The sequence below is a fragment of the Moschus berezovskii genome, chromosome 16, assembly GCF_049115385.1.
Source record: "Moschus berezovskii isolate FMDL1 chromosome 16, NW_MosBer_1.0, whole genome shotgun sequence".
Classification (NCBI taxonomy): Eukaryota; Metazoa; Chordata; class Mammalia; order Artiodactyla; family Moschidae; genus Moschus; species Moschus berezovskii.
In genome coordinates, this window is record NC_142475.1 from 11,505,481 (window position 1) to 11,518,859 (window position 13,379).

The 13,379-nt window shown below is 47.5% G+C and overlaps 1 non-coding gene and 1 pseudogene across 1 annotated transcript; both read left to right on the plus strand.

Annotated features, from left to right (window-relative positions):
• Positions 1-1,583: 1,583 nt before the first annotated feature.
• On the plus strand, positions 1,584-10,262 carry LOC148775211 (uncharacterized; annotated as a pseudogene).
• Positions 10,263-10,285: 23 nt separating this feature from the next.
• Positions 10,286-10,404, plus strand: LOC129560544 (5S ribosomal RNA). The gene has a single exon (XR_008686783.2). It is a non-coding gene; the product is annotated as a 5S ribosomal RNA (ribosomal RNA).
• The last annotated feature ends 2,975 nt before the right edge of the window (positions 10,405-13,379 follow it).

The following is a 13,379-nucleotide window of genomic DNA, read 5'->3' on the forward strand; positions in this document are numbered from 1 at the left end:
ATTTTTATCTCACCGGCAGTGATTTAATCAGTCTATCTCCTTGAATGACAAGACCGATTCGATTGGCTGGCAGTGTTGACTGAGAGGCCAGCCTTCAAGCGTGAAAACTGAGAAGAGTGGGAAATGTGAAACAAGATCCAAGGGGAAAAAAGGAAAGGTGAGGAAAGAGAGGGGTGTGATTAGAGACGGTAAAGGCGGCAGGGAGCATCAGGTCCTCTGATAGCCCAGAACAAGCGACAGGGGCACAAGCAAAACAGGACAGCAGGCGGCCGAATCCTGTTGAGGCGTGCTGTGATTCATGGGGTTGCAAAGTGTCGGACATGACTGGGCAACTGAAGTGAACTGAAGGGAGTTTAAGCAACATTTTTAAGCCCTTATGAAATCATGGATTTTATGCTTGGGCTGCAGCAGTTGGAGTGCAAAGCAGTTTCCATTAGCGTGACCATTTTGTCTTGGCTCATTAGTTAAGAGGGACAAAGGAAAGTCTTAGGCCATATGTAAAGGAATCTGTGGTGCCCAGATGGACAGATTTCTCAAAAGAACTTTGCTCAGAAATTTTTCTTGCTCCAAATCTGGGGACAGGTTAAACAGCCTAATTTCACCTGATGAAAACAGAAACTAGATCATGAAAGCTCTGGTGTCAGCAGATAAGAGAGAATGCATTACTGAACCAAGCCTCACGACTTGCTTAGAGGGGCAAAGATGGCCTCAGGTATAACCGGAAAGTCCAGTGACCTTGCAGCCTTAGTGATACTAACAATAACCGCAATCACTTTTTGTGGAGCAGTTGCTATGTGCCAGGTCCTGTGGAAAGTACACTGTGTATTTTCTCATTTGATCCTGTGCTGCTAGTCTCGTCTGGTTCTTCAGCCCCTTCACTAAACCCTCTGTGCCCGGCTCTGTGCTCCTGGAGGCCCCGCTCTCCAGCTGCACCTGCCAGGCACTCTTGTCTCCTGATTGCCATTCCGTTCAGCCCATAGGTAGCACCCGCAGGTGAGATGCGAGTGTCTTCCCCGCTCTCTGCACGCCTCAGGCTGCACCTCCAACCGTAGCTGCACCCGCCCTCTCTGCAGCATCTCTTCCACAGTTCTGGTTTTCGGTGGGCTCTTCTCCCTTTAGCCTCTCAGCTTTAGGGATGCTAATGGCTCCCTACTGCTGCTCATCCCTGGGTGCCTCGACAACCCTGGTTTGTTCCCTCATCCTTGCTCACACCTCTGTGAATAATCCATTCATTTGAACAACATAATGTGAAATCAGCTTCCTGCCGGGACCTGACCAATGTGATCCTTACACTGAAGTGTTATTTCCCCTATTTTACCTAACACGAAGAGGTGAGGTAGCTCATCCTGCATCACCCAGCAAACAAAGCCATATGTGGATGTTCCAAAGTTCTGTATGTTTAATCCCCACATCACACTGCCTGGTCTTTCCGAGTAACCAGGGTGATCCCTTTGGAACTGAGAAGACTTGAGGGCTGTCAAATGGCCAATAGCCAAGTGAGCCCTTGGAAAGCACAGACAAAGATGCTCAGAAGCAGCAGCAAACACCCATGTAGCCGAGCAGTTAGGCTAACACGTCGAGGTATGGAGCCACCCACAGAGTGTGCCAAGTGGGGACAGAATCAGCCATGCATGGTGGTGTCCCAAGTATACAGTTTCTCAGCTCCCCAGTTCACTTGTTGAAATCTTCCATGGTGGGAGGTGAGGTCGAAAGACACAAGCCACAGAGAAAGCCTTAGGTGTATATACATTTGAGCCTTGAGCAAGGAGGGGACAGGGGCCCCAAACCTCCCAGCATGGTAGGAAACCCAGTATAAATTATAGCCGGCCCTTTATACACTCAGTTCACCCGGATCTCCCGATTCTCCGTATCTGTGATTCCACGTCTACAGATTCAACCAACCATAGATCAAGTAGCACTGTATTATTTACTACTGAAAAAAATCCACATGTAAGTGGACTTGGGAAGTTCAAACCCTTGTTCAAGGGTCAGCTGCACACAGTGACAGCAGCATCCTTGCAGCTAGCATACATTTAGAGAAAGAACTACCGGAGAAGGTAAAGACTAGCTGAGCAAAGCATGGGATGTTAGAGTTAGTAGGGGCAGGGCTGGGAGAAAGGAGTACAGCAGAGGTGAGCCAGAGCCACAGCCAGGCTGAAATCTGGCTTCTAGTCACTCAGCTGGGAGACTTGACCGATTCTAGCTGAGGAAGGGCTGGTGCTTAGGCAAGAGACATGTGTGTGATTTACATATTGCCATTAGTCACTCGTGTCTGTGTACTCACATTTAATAAACTGATATGTTTAATTCAAAAGCAGTCAATATTTTCTCTTGATTCCTTGGTTACCATAGTGCATGACCACTGAGCTCTACTCAGGTATGGTGTAACTTGACAGCTGAACTTGAGTGACCTAACCAGTCACTCATCAAAGTCTTGGAACATTATAGCTGGATTGAACTGCCAGTTAGTTCAGTCCAACCTAGAAAGTGTTTATTGGGCTTGTTCAGTTTTGGGGGAAGATAAGCCCCACCCTACACAGTTGGAAGGTGTCCAGTATGCTACAGGGAAAGAATGGAGGGTAATTTAAATAGCTTCCAGAAAGAAAAAAGTGGCTGGGCCAAAGTGGAAATGATGCTTAGGTGTGGATGTGTCTGGTAGGGAAAGTAAAGTCTGATGCTGTAAAGAACAATATTGTGTAGGAACAATATTGTGTTGGACGTGGTCAAGCAAGAGATGGCAAGAGTGACCATCGACATTTTAGGAAGCAGTGAACTAAAATAGACAGGAATGGGCAAATTTAATTCAGATGACCATATATTTATTACTGAGGGCAAGAACCCCTTAGAAGAAATGGAGTAGCCCTCATAGCCAACAAAAAAGTCCAAAATGCAGTACCTGGGTGCAATCTCAAAAACAACAGAATGATCTCAGTTTGTTTCCAAGGCAAACCACTCAACATTAGAGTAATACAAGTCTTATGTCCCAATCACTTATACTGAAGAAGCTGAAGCTGACAAGTTCTTTGAGGACCCACAAGACCTTCCAGATCTAATACCAAAAGAAGATGTTCTTTTCATCTAGGGGATTGGAATGCAAAATTAGGCAGTCAGGAGATACCTGGAGTAACGGGCAAGTTTGGCCTTGGAGTACAAAATGAAGCAGGGCAAAGGCTAACAGAGTTTTGCCAAGAGAACATGCTGGTCATAGCAAATACCCTTTTCCAACAAAACAAGAGACAACTCTACACATGGACATCATTGAATGGTCAATACCGACATCGGACTGATTATATTCTTTGCAGCCAAAGATGGAGAAGCTCTATAGTCAGCAAAAACAAGACGGGGAGCTGACTGTGGCTCAGATTATGAGCTCCTTATTGCGAAATTCAGGCTTAAACCGAAGAAAGTAGGGAAAATCCCTAGGCCATTCAGGTATGATGTAAATCAAATCCCTTAGGATTATACAGTGAAAGTGACGAATAGACTCAAAGAATTAGATCTGGTAGACAGAGTGCTTGAAGACCTATGGACAGAGGTTCATAACACTGTACAGGAGGCAGTGACCACAACCATCCCAAAGAAAAAGAAATGCAAGAAGGCAAAGTGGTCGTCTGAGGAGGCCTTATAAATAGCTGAGGAAAAGAAGTGAAAGGCAAAAGAGAAAGGGAAAGATTTACCCAACTGAATGCAGAGTTCCAGAGAACAGAAGGAGAGGTAAGAAAGCCTTCTTAAGTAAGCAATGGAAAGAAATAGAGGAAAACAATAAAATGGGAAAGACTAGAGATCTCTTCAAGACAATTAGAGATACTGGGGGAACATTTCATGTGAAGATGGGCACAGTGAAGGACAGAAACAGTTTTGACCTGACAGAAGCAGAACATATATATAAAGACGAGGTGGCAAGAAAACACGAAAAACTCTACAAAAGAGGTCTTAATGACCTGGATAGCCATGATGGTGTGGCCACTCACCTAGAACCAGACATCCTGGAGTGTGAAGTCAAGGGGGCCTTATGAAGCATTACTATGAACAAAGCTAGTGGAGGTGACTAAATTCCAGTTGAGCTATTTAAAATCCTAAAAGATGTTGCTGTTAAAGTACTGCACTCAATACACCAGCAAATTTGGAAAATTCAGCAGTGGTCACAGGACTGGAAAAGGTCAGTTTTCATTCTAGTCCCAAAGAAGGACAGTGCCAAAGAATGCTCAAACTACCAAACAGTTACGCTCATTTTGCAAGCTAGTAAGGTTATACTCAAAATCCTTCAGGCTAGGCTTCAGTAGTATGTGAACCAAAAGCTTCTAGATGTACAAGCTGGATTTAGAAAAGACAGAGGAACCAGAGATCAAATTGCTGGCATCCATTGGATCATAGAACAAGCAAGGGAATTCCAGAAAAGCATCTACTTCTGCTTCCTCAATTATGCTATAGCCTTTGACTCTGTGAACCACAAGAAACTGTGGACAATTCTTAAAGAGATGGGAATACCAGAGAAATCTGTGTGCAGGCCAAGAAGCAACATTTAGAACCGGACATGGAACAACAGACTGTTTCAAAACTGGGAAAGGAATACATCAAGGCTGTATATTGTCACCCTGTTTTTTAACTTGTATGCAGAGTACATCATCTGAAATGTGGGCTAGATCAATCACAAGCTGGAATTAAGATTGCAGGGGAAAATATCAACAACCTCAGATATACAGATGATACCACTCTACTGGCAGAAAGTAAAGAGGAACTAAAGAGCCTCTTGATAAAGGTGAAAGAGGAGAGTGGAAAAGCTTTCTTAAAACTCAACTTTCAGTAAACTAAGATCATGGCATCTGGTCCTATCACTTCATGGCAAATAGAAGAGGAAATGGTGAAAGCAGTGACAGACTATTTTCTTGGGCAGAAAGAAAAAAATCACCCAACGATAACTATAGCCATGAAATTACAGGACACTTGCTCCTTAGAAGAAAAACTATGACAAACCTAGATAGCATATTCAAAAACAGAGGCATCACTTTGTTGACAAAGTTCTGTATAGTCAAAGCCATGGTTTTTCCAGTAGTCATGTATGGACGGTCCTTATTTCCTGGCATTTATACTCTGAAGGAAAGTTATGACCAACCTAGACAGCATTTTAAAAAGCAGAGACATTACTTTGTCAACAAAGGTCCATCTAGTCAAGGCTATGGTTTTTCCGGTAGTCGTGTATGGATGTGAGAATTGGACTATAAAGAAAGCTGCTGCTGCTGAGTCACTTCAGTCGTGTCCGTCTCTGTGTGACCCCTTAGATGGAAGCCCACCAGGCTCCCCCGTCCCTGGGATTCTCCAGGCAAGAACACTGGAGTGGGTTGCCATTTCCTTCTCCAATGTGTGAAAGTGAAAAGTGAAAGTGAAGTCACTCAGTCGTGTCCGACCCTTAGCGACCCCACGGACTGCAGCCTACCAGGCTCCTCCATCCATGGGATTTTCTAGGCAAGAGTACTGGAGTGGCTTGCCATTGCCTTCTCTGATAAAGAAAGCTGAGCACCGAAGAATTGATGCTTTTGAATTGTGGTGTTGGAGAAGACTCTTGAGAGTCCCTTGGACTGCAAGGAGATCCAACCTGTCCATCCTAAAGGAGATCAGTCCTGGGTGTTCATTGGAAGGACTGATGTTGAAGCTGAAACTCCAGTGCTTTGGCCACCTGATATGAAGAGCTGACTCATTTGAAAAGACCCTGATGCTGTGAAAGATTAAGGGCCGGAGAAGGGGACGACAGAGGATGAGATGTTTGGATGACATCACCGACTCAATGGACATGAGTTTGGGTGGACTCTGGAAGTTGGTGATGGACAGGGAGGCCTGGCGTGCTGTAGTCCACGGGGTCGCAAAAGTCGGACACGACTGAGCGACTGAACTGAACTGAATATTCTGTATAGTTTGTATACTCTGTAAGATTTGTTTGTGTGACCAGTGGAACATAGCAGATGTGATGGCATGTCCCTCCTCAGATCAGATTATAATAGATGGTGCAAATTTTGTCTTGGTCACACCTGCTGTCTCTTGGATTACCCGTTCTGGGAGGAGCCATGTTGCGAGCAGCCTTGTAGAGAGAGCCACATCCTCAGGGACAGGTGCCTCCTGGCCACAGTCACGTGAGTGAAGTTGGAAGCAGACATCACAGCTCCAGTGAAGACTCCAAAGTCGGCAACTCCAACTGATGGCACGTTTACAACCTCAGCAAGATCCTGGGCTAGAAAAACTGCTTCCAAATTCCAAACCCTCAAAATGCAGCAAGTTCTTTCACTAGCACAATAGATTTATTTGGGAACAGCAAGAACATTGCATTTTAGGACATGCAATCTGTGGCACACCGTAGGTGAATTTGGAGAATACAAGAGAGGAAATTTTTTTTTTTTTTTAATAGAGGAGAAGTGGGAGAGTCTGTTATAAACATTGGAGTCCACTGGAGGAAACTGAGAATTTGGAGTACAGTGGATTTTCGTTGGCTGAGTTGTGACGGTCTCAATGGCTGGGCTGTTGCCAGGCAAGGAGAAATTGTTCCTTCCTCCTACTGGGTAGTCATGCTGTACTTTCTTCCTGTGGAGCTGCAAAGGTTCAGCTCTGCCAGTTGGGTCTGCAGTTGAATTTCAGTGGTAGAGCATGAGACTGCCCCTCCTGGAGCCACTTTAAATGAGGTTTCTATTTATAGGCAAACCTCATTTCATTGTTCTTCACTTTATTTTGCTTTGTGCTATTTTTTGTAATGGGCTTCCCTTGTGGCTCAACAGGTAAAGAATCCGCCTGCAATTTGGGAGACCTGGGTTTGATCCCTGGGTTGGGAAGATCCCCTGGAAAAGGGAAAGGCTACCCACTCCAGTATTCTTGCCTGGAGAATCCCCATGGACAGAGGCGCCTGGTGGACTACAGTCCATGAGGTCGCAAAGAGTCGGACACGACTAAGTGACTAAGCATAAGCACATTAAGTGGACAAACAGGTTTCAAGTCAATATGCACAAAGTCAGTTTAATCTGATTTTATTTTAAATGGATGTATGCATGTCGAAAGATCTGGAACTATAATAGCAAAAATGACTCAAGGCCAGCATACAAAAGGAAGCCTCCTCCTTCAGACCCTTAACAGGCTCAAGTCCTGGGACAGCTGCAACAAGAATCAGGGAAAGGTGTCCTGAGAGAAAATGACTGAACATGGTTAGAATCTTACGTAACATATTTTCTATGCCACAATTTAAACTTCATACCATTCTCTTTAGTATCTATATTTACTTTTGAGAGCACTATATTTTAGAATCGCATGCTGTGCTGAATGGTTCTCTACCGGCTGTCTACTCCGGGACACGCTGACATCATCGGAGTGGTCGGCTGTTTTGGGCGTTCACAAATGCGGATGAGGTAATACAGCATCTTTTGTAGAGAGACGTGGGCAGCATCTTTCATCTCCCCTGGGCTTTTAGACAAGAATCAAGTCAAAGAGAAGGCAGGGGGCAGCATCTGGCAGTAGCCTCCTAGCCTTAGCAGCCTTTGCTCATGAACATGGAGCTCAGTTTCTTGGTGGCTAAGGGAGGGAAAGGTCAGATTGGCCTGCGAGGAAGGAAATCCATGTCCCTCTGTAGAAAGTCCACTTCTTAGGCAACTAAAGGAATATAGTTGAGCCAAGACAGGCCTCAAAAGACAACTCTTCAGGGCATGGGTGATGGTGACCCTGATCGGAGAAGACACTGGATGTAGGGCAGAGTTGAAAACTTAGTTTGAATGATCTCCCGCAGTGACTAAACATGAACTTTGTCTCCAGCTTTTGTGATGGTAGCCGCGTTCACCTGAATTACCCTCACTGCCCTTCTAAGAGAGTTACTGGTGTGACACAGAGGAGACCAGCAGTTTTGCCACTCTGAGCTGCAAACAGAACTGGAGCAGCTTTCTCCAGCTCCTCCTATGTGCCAGACAGGCCCACACACAAAGGAAGCCTCCTAACTCAGACTCTAAACAGGCTCAAGCCCTGGGGCGGCTGCAACAAAGTCGGGAAGCAGCCACTCCCTTGCCCGCTCGTGGGCTTGGCTGCCGGTCTATCTGCTCTGCCAGCCGCCTGGGTTGAGGAGTTGTGAGAGGTGAGAGGCAGGATTTTTTCCAAGAAAGGGAAATGAACCAATAATGCTAAGATAGTCAAACTCACATGCAGACGAAGGGCACCAATGAGGCACACAGAAGCCATTGTCCACAGATAGAAGATGACTTGCCAAAAAAACCCCCCACTAACACATGGTAATTCTTGTACAAACACAAATTTAAACAACATACACAAAAACACTGATAAAGTCCAAAACCGCAGAAGCTTAATGTGACTGTAGTGCAACTGGGCAAAATCACTTGGGTGTTGGCTGTCCTGTTATCCTCCTCCTTTGCCTCCTCTTACAACTGCATAGATGGGGGAAGTGTGTGCGTTAATCGCTCAGTTGTATCCAACTCTTTGTGACCTCATGGACTAGCCTGCCATTCTTCTCTGTCCATGGGATTCTCCAGGCCAGAATACTAGAGTGGGTTGCCATTTCCTTCTCCAGGGGATCTTCCCGACCCAGGGATCGAACCTGGATCTCCTATACTGCGGACAGATTCTTTACCACTGAGCCATCAGGGAAGCCCCTAGATTGGGGATGGGGAAGGGACAAAAGAGGCAGAAAGACTCTAGCAGACCCACTGGCGAGGAGGCAGAGGGAAGGTCTGGAGGAGAGTGTGAGGCCCTGAGGATTGCCTGGAGAATCCTAGGGACGGAGGAGCCTGGTGGGCTTCCGTCTGCTGCTGCTGCTGCTGAGTCACTTCAGTCGTGTCCGACTCTGTGTGACCCCACAGACTGAAGCCCACCAGGCTCCCCCGTCCCTGGGATTCTCCAGGCAAGAACACTGGAGTGGGTTGCCATTTCCTTCTCCGGGCTTCCGTCTACGGGGTCGCAAAGAGTCGGACATGACTGAAGCGACTTAGCAGCAGCAGCAGAGAGGAGTTGACAGTGAAAGTGAAAGTCGCCCAGTAAATTCTGACTCTTTGTGACCCCATGGACTAGACAGTCCATGGAATTCTCCAGGCCAGAATACTGGAGTGGGTAGCCTTTCCCTTCTCCAGGGGATCTTTCCAACCCAGGGATTGAACCCAGGTCTCCAGCATTGCAGGCGGATTCTTTACCAGCTGAGCCACCAGGGAGTTAAAAAGGATTTAAAGATTAATCATGAATTATGACTTAGATTTTAAAAAAAATTTTTTAAGAGAGGTGAGTAAAGCTGAAATGCCTGTTTGAGTTGTGCTTCTTTAAATACGTGTCCATTCTGAGACTAGACCACTTGGGCTATGACTGTGTAAGAATTCTCCAAGCAGGATCATGAGGCTATCTTTTTGCCCTTTTGTGAGCGTGTGAAATTGCAGAAAATAGAGTCATTCTCTTTGACTATTTCAAGTACTTTCTCTGTGACCCAAGACCAGTTATGTGCCAGCTTCTTCATAACCTACAAATTATGGCAGAAGAATACATCCTACTTTTCTCTGAGGGCAGGGAGAGGCGGGGAGCAGTTCATAGCTCAAATGCCATAGATTCTCACAGTTCTTACTGAGATTTAGTAGGTTTTCATGAATAAACGTTTCTTCATTGGCTATATGCCCTCAGGACAATCTGTACAGACTTTATTTTTTTTTTTGGGGCTTGGCGGGCGGCGGGTGCGGGGCAACGCGGGCCTGGGAAGGGCGAAGGGGCGGGGCTGAGGCGCTCCGGTCAAGCGCGCTGGGGGCTCCCGGTGGGGTTTGGCACGGGGCAGGTGCAGGGCAGGATGGGCGCTCAGGGCCACGGCTGGGCTGCGCGCCTAGGCCCGCAGGAGGCTCGGAGGACCTCGGGCCGCGGAGCCAGACACCTCCGGGGCACTTGGCCCTGAGCAGCGAAGGCGATGGGGGTTGGGGCGGGGGCGGCAGCCGCCGGGCTGGGGCGGGAGTGGAGGGTCCCAGGGTGGGATGGCGACGAGACATCCCACAGCCCACACCCCCACCCCACCCCACGCCCCTGTCCCGCACGCCCCGCTGGCCGCTCCGGGTCCCTGAAGCCCTGTGGGCCCCCGGGCCGGGCCGGGCGGGTGCTGGCCGGGGGTGGGGGTGTGCGTGGGGGCGGGGCGGCCTCGGCCGGCCCGGAGTCCGGTCGCGGGGGGTGCGGCCCGCGTGCAGCGCGCGCTCGGTGGAGAGCTGTGAGCGGCTGGCCCGACCGGCGGGTCAGAGCGCAAGGCAGGCGCAGCGCAGGCTTCTTAGGGCGCCTGGCGGCAGCCGCCTCCGTCTACGGCCATACCACCCTGAACGCGCCCGATCCCGTCCGATCTCGGAAGCTAAGCAGGGTCGGGCCTGGTCAGCACTTGGATGGGAGACCGCCTGGGAACACCGGGCGCTGTAGGCTTTTTTTCCTCCCCTCTCCTTCAGCCCCCGGGCCCCTCCCCCGCCCCCACCCCCGCAAGCCCCACCTGCCTCGGGCCCCTGGCATCCCACCGCGCTCAGAGCGGGTCGCATGCCTTCCAGCCCCTCCCCTCCCGGCCTGGGTGGCCGGCGCCCCGACTCCCGCTGCAGACCGGGATTGCCTCCGCGGGGCCGGCGAGCCCCTCCACATTCGCCTTCCAGGAAACCAGAAGACCCGTCGTGGGGGGTTGGGGGGCGCGGGCTCGGTCTGGGGCTCCTTGACAGGCCTCAGGCAATCCCGGGCGCGGCCCCGCCCCAGCCCCATCCTTGCAGGCGACCGCACGGACTCCCTGTACAGACTTTAAATGGTTAAGGTTTTAAAAGTAACCGTCACCAGTTATGACTGTTTCACTGAATAGCAGGTCTGAGAGGCTGTTCCTGCCACCATTGCAGAATTGGGTCTTTGGTATTTGAATCTGGGATTTTAGCAGAGAGGGGAAAAGCATAGTTCAAGTCAGGTTGGGAGCCAGAGAAAAAGAAACGAGAACTTTGGAAGCCAAAAAGAATCCATTGTTCATGGTTACTTACCTCCTGGGAATTTTATGGTCCAGAACCCTTCTTGGCTGAACTAGCACCAGCAAAGCTGTGGGCAGTGATATATAACAGCCTAGATACTCTGTGAGGCACGTGAGGTCATAGGCAGGTTCCTCTTCTGACCAGAGATCAGAGAAGAAGTAGGCTAGAGAGATAAGGCAACGATGCGGCGGGGTGAGTATGAAACCAACTTCTACATGTAGATATCTAATTTTCCACGCACCAATTCATTGCTGAAAGACTGTCCCTCCAAGGGTGTTCTTGGCACCCTTCCTGAAGACCAGCTGATCATATATGCATGTTTTCATTTCAGTTTCATTGGTCTATATGTATGATTTTATGCCAGTGCTGTACCATTTGGATTACTATAGCTTCACAGGATGGTAACCTCAAAGGATTTTTTTTTTTTAAGAAAAAGAAAGTTATGCCTTCAAAAGCAGGAAGAAACAGCAGCAAGAGGCATGTAAGCTCTCCTGGTATTCATAGGTGGGGTACAGGTGAATTCCTTGCTATTTGTGGGGATCTTTTCATGACAAAGCTTTCTTCTAAACAGTGGCTTCTGCAGCATGCAGACAGCTACAGGCCACTCAGTTGCTTGTATTTGGTCAATCATTCAATAGTTATTAAATGCCTACTATTGATCAGGAACAGAATTTAATTCTAAAATAAGTCTAAAACATTTACTAAGGCCTCCAACATACTTGCCACTTCTTGGTCATCAGTTCAATGAACATAATGTCATCAGTATGGTAGACCAATGAAATGTTTTACAGAATTTCTAGATAGCCTGAAGCCTTTGGAACTATCTCACGACAGATGACATGAGTTAACTGAAAAGTTAAAGAGAAACTCTAGCAGTTTCTGGTAGCAAACTTCTTCTACCACGCTTTTCTGATGAGAACAGAAGACAACATATTTGCCAGATCAATGGCCATGTACCATGAGCCAGAAGCCATATTGACCATATTGATATACTCCAGTAATGACACTATCGTGACAACTGCAGTTAGAGCTTCTGCTTAGTTAAATTGGTGGGAATTCACTCCTAGGATCCATTTGGCTTTACAGGGGACAAGCTAGTGAACTAAATGGACATATGAGGGCGACAGCCACCACGCATCCTTAGATTTTTTTAAGAGTGACACTAATCTACAGCACAGGGAAATACAGTCATTATTTTATAGTGATTTTAAATGGAGTATAATCTGTAAAAGTATTGAATCATGATATTGTACACTTGAAACTAATATAATATTGTAACTCAACTATATTCCAATTTTAAAAGAATATTAAAAAAATAAAGTAAGTTTAGTAAAACAAGTGACTCAAGCTCTTAGCCAAATGCAATCAAATTGCACAACTTGTCAACCCACTCCAGTGTTCTTGCCTGGAGAATCCCAGGGATGGGGGAGCCTGGTGGGCTTCCGTCTATGGGGTCACACAGAGTCAGACACAACTGAAGTGACTTAGCAGCAGCAGCAGCCAGATGTTATCTCATTTACAAATTTGACTGTATTTACTCTGAACAGGCTTAATACATAACTGCTTGATCTTTTCCTCCCTATTCCCCAATTCCCCCAGCAGGGACTGGAAACAGAGCATGCCCATCGGGAGCCAAATCGTATCTGAGGCTCTAGTGTTTCCCTTTGCTAATCTTCTTGCAAGTCCTTGGTTGGTTCCCAAGCCCGTGCCCCAGAACAGCTATTTGAAAACTCCGTCATTTCCCCAAGCTCCCAAAAGTCCTCTTTTTGCCCCCATTTTTTCTCAACAGATGGCTTGTCTCATACCAAGGACATTGAAGTAGTCAAGTGAGAAGTTGCCCTAGCCAACAACTTTGGAGAAGGCAATGGCAAGCCACTCCAGTACTCTTGCCTAGAAAATCCCATGGACGGGGGAGCCTGGTGGGTTGCAGTCCATGGGGTCGCTACGAGTCTGACATGGCTGAGCGAATTCACTTTCACTTTCACACATTGGAGAAGGAAATGGCAACCCACTCCAGTGTTCTTGCCTGGAGAATCCCAGGGACGGGGGAGCCTGGTGGGCTTCCGTCTATGGGGTCATACAGAGTCGGACACGACTGAAGTGACTTAGCAGCAGCAGCCAACAACTTGATCTGTTTCTGCAACTCCCTCCTTCTCTCTTGGTTTAAGTCTCACCTCTCCACCAGTCTTGTTAATCAGATTTGCCTTCAGCTCTTCTAGGTGGAATCACATCTTAAGGTGGAGATTAGATTCTTAAGTCTGCACATAGACAAGTCACATGCAGTCTAAATTACCCTAGTAAATTTCTTAAATTACCCACAACAGCAGATCAAATGTGGCTTTGAGAATATAGTCCTGGAAAGTAATACATAGGTGTGAGTATATCAAGCAGACAGTAATATAC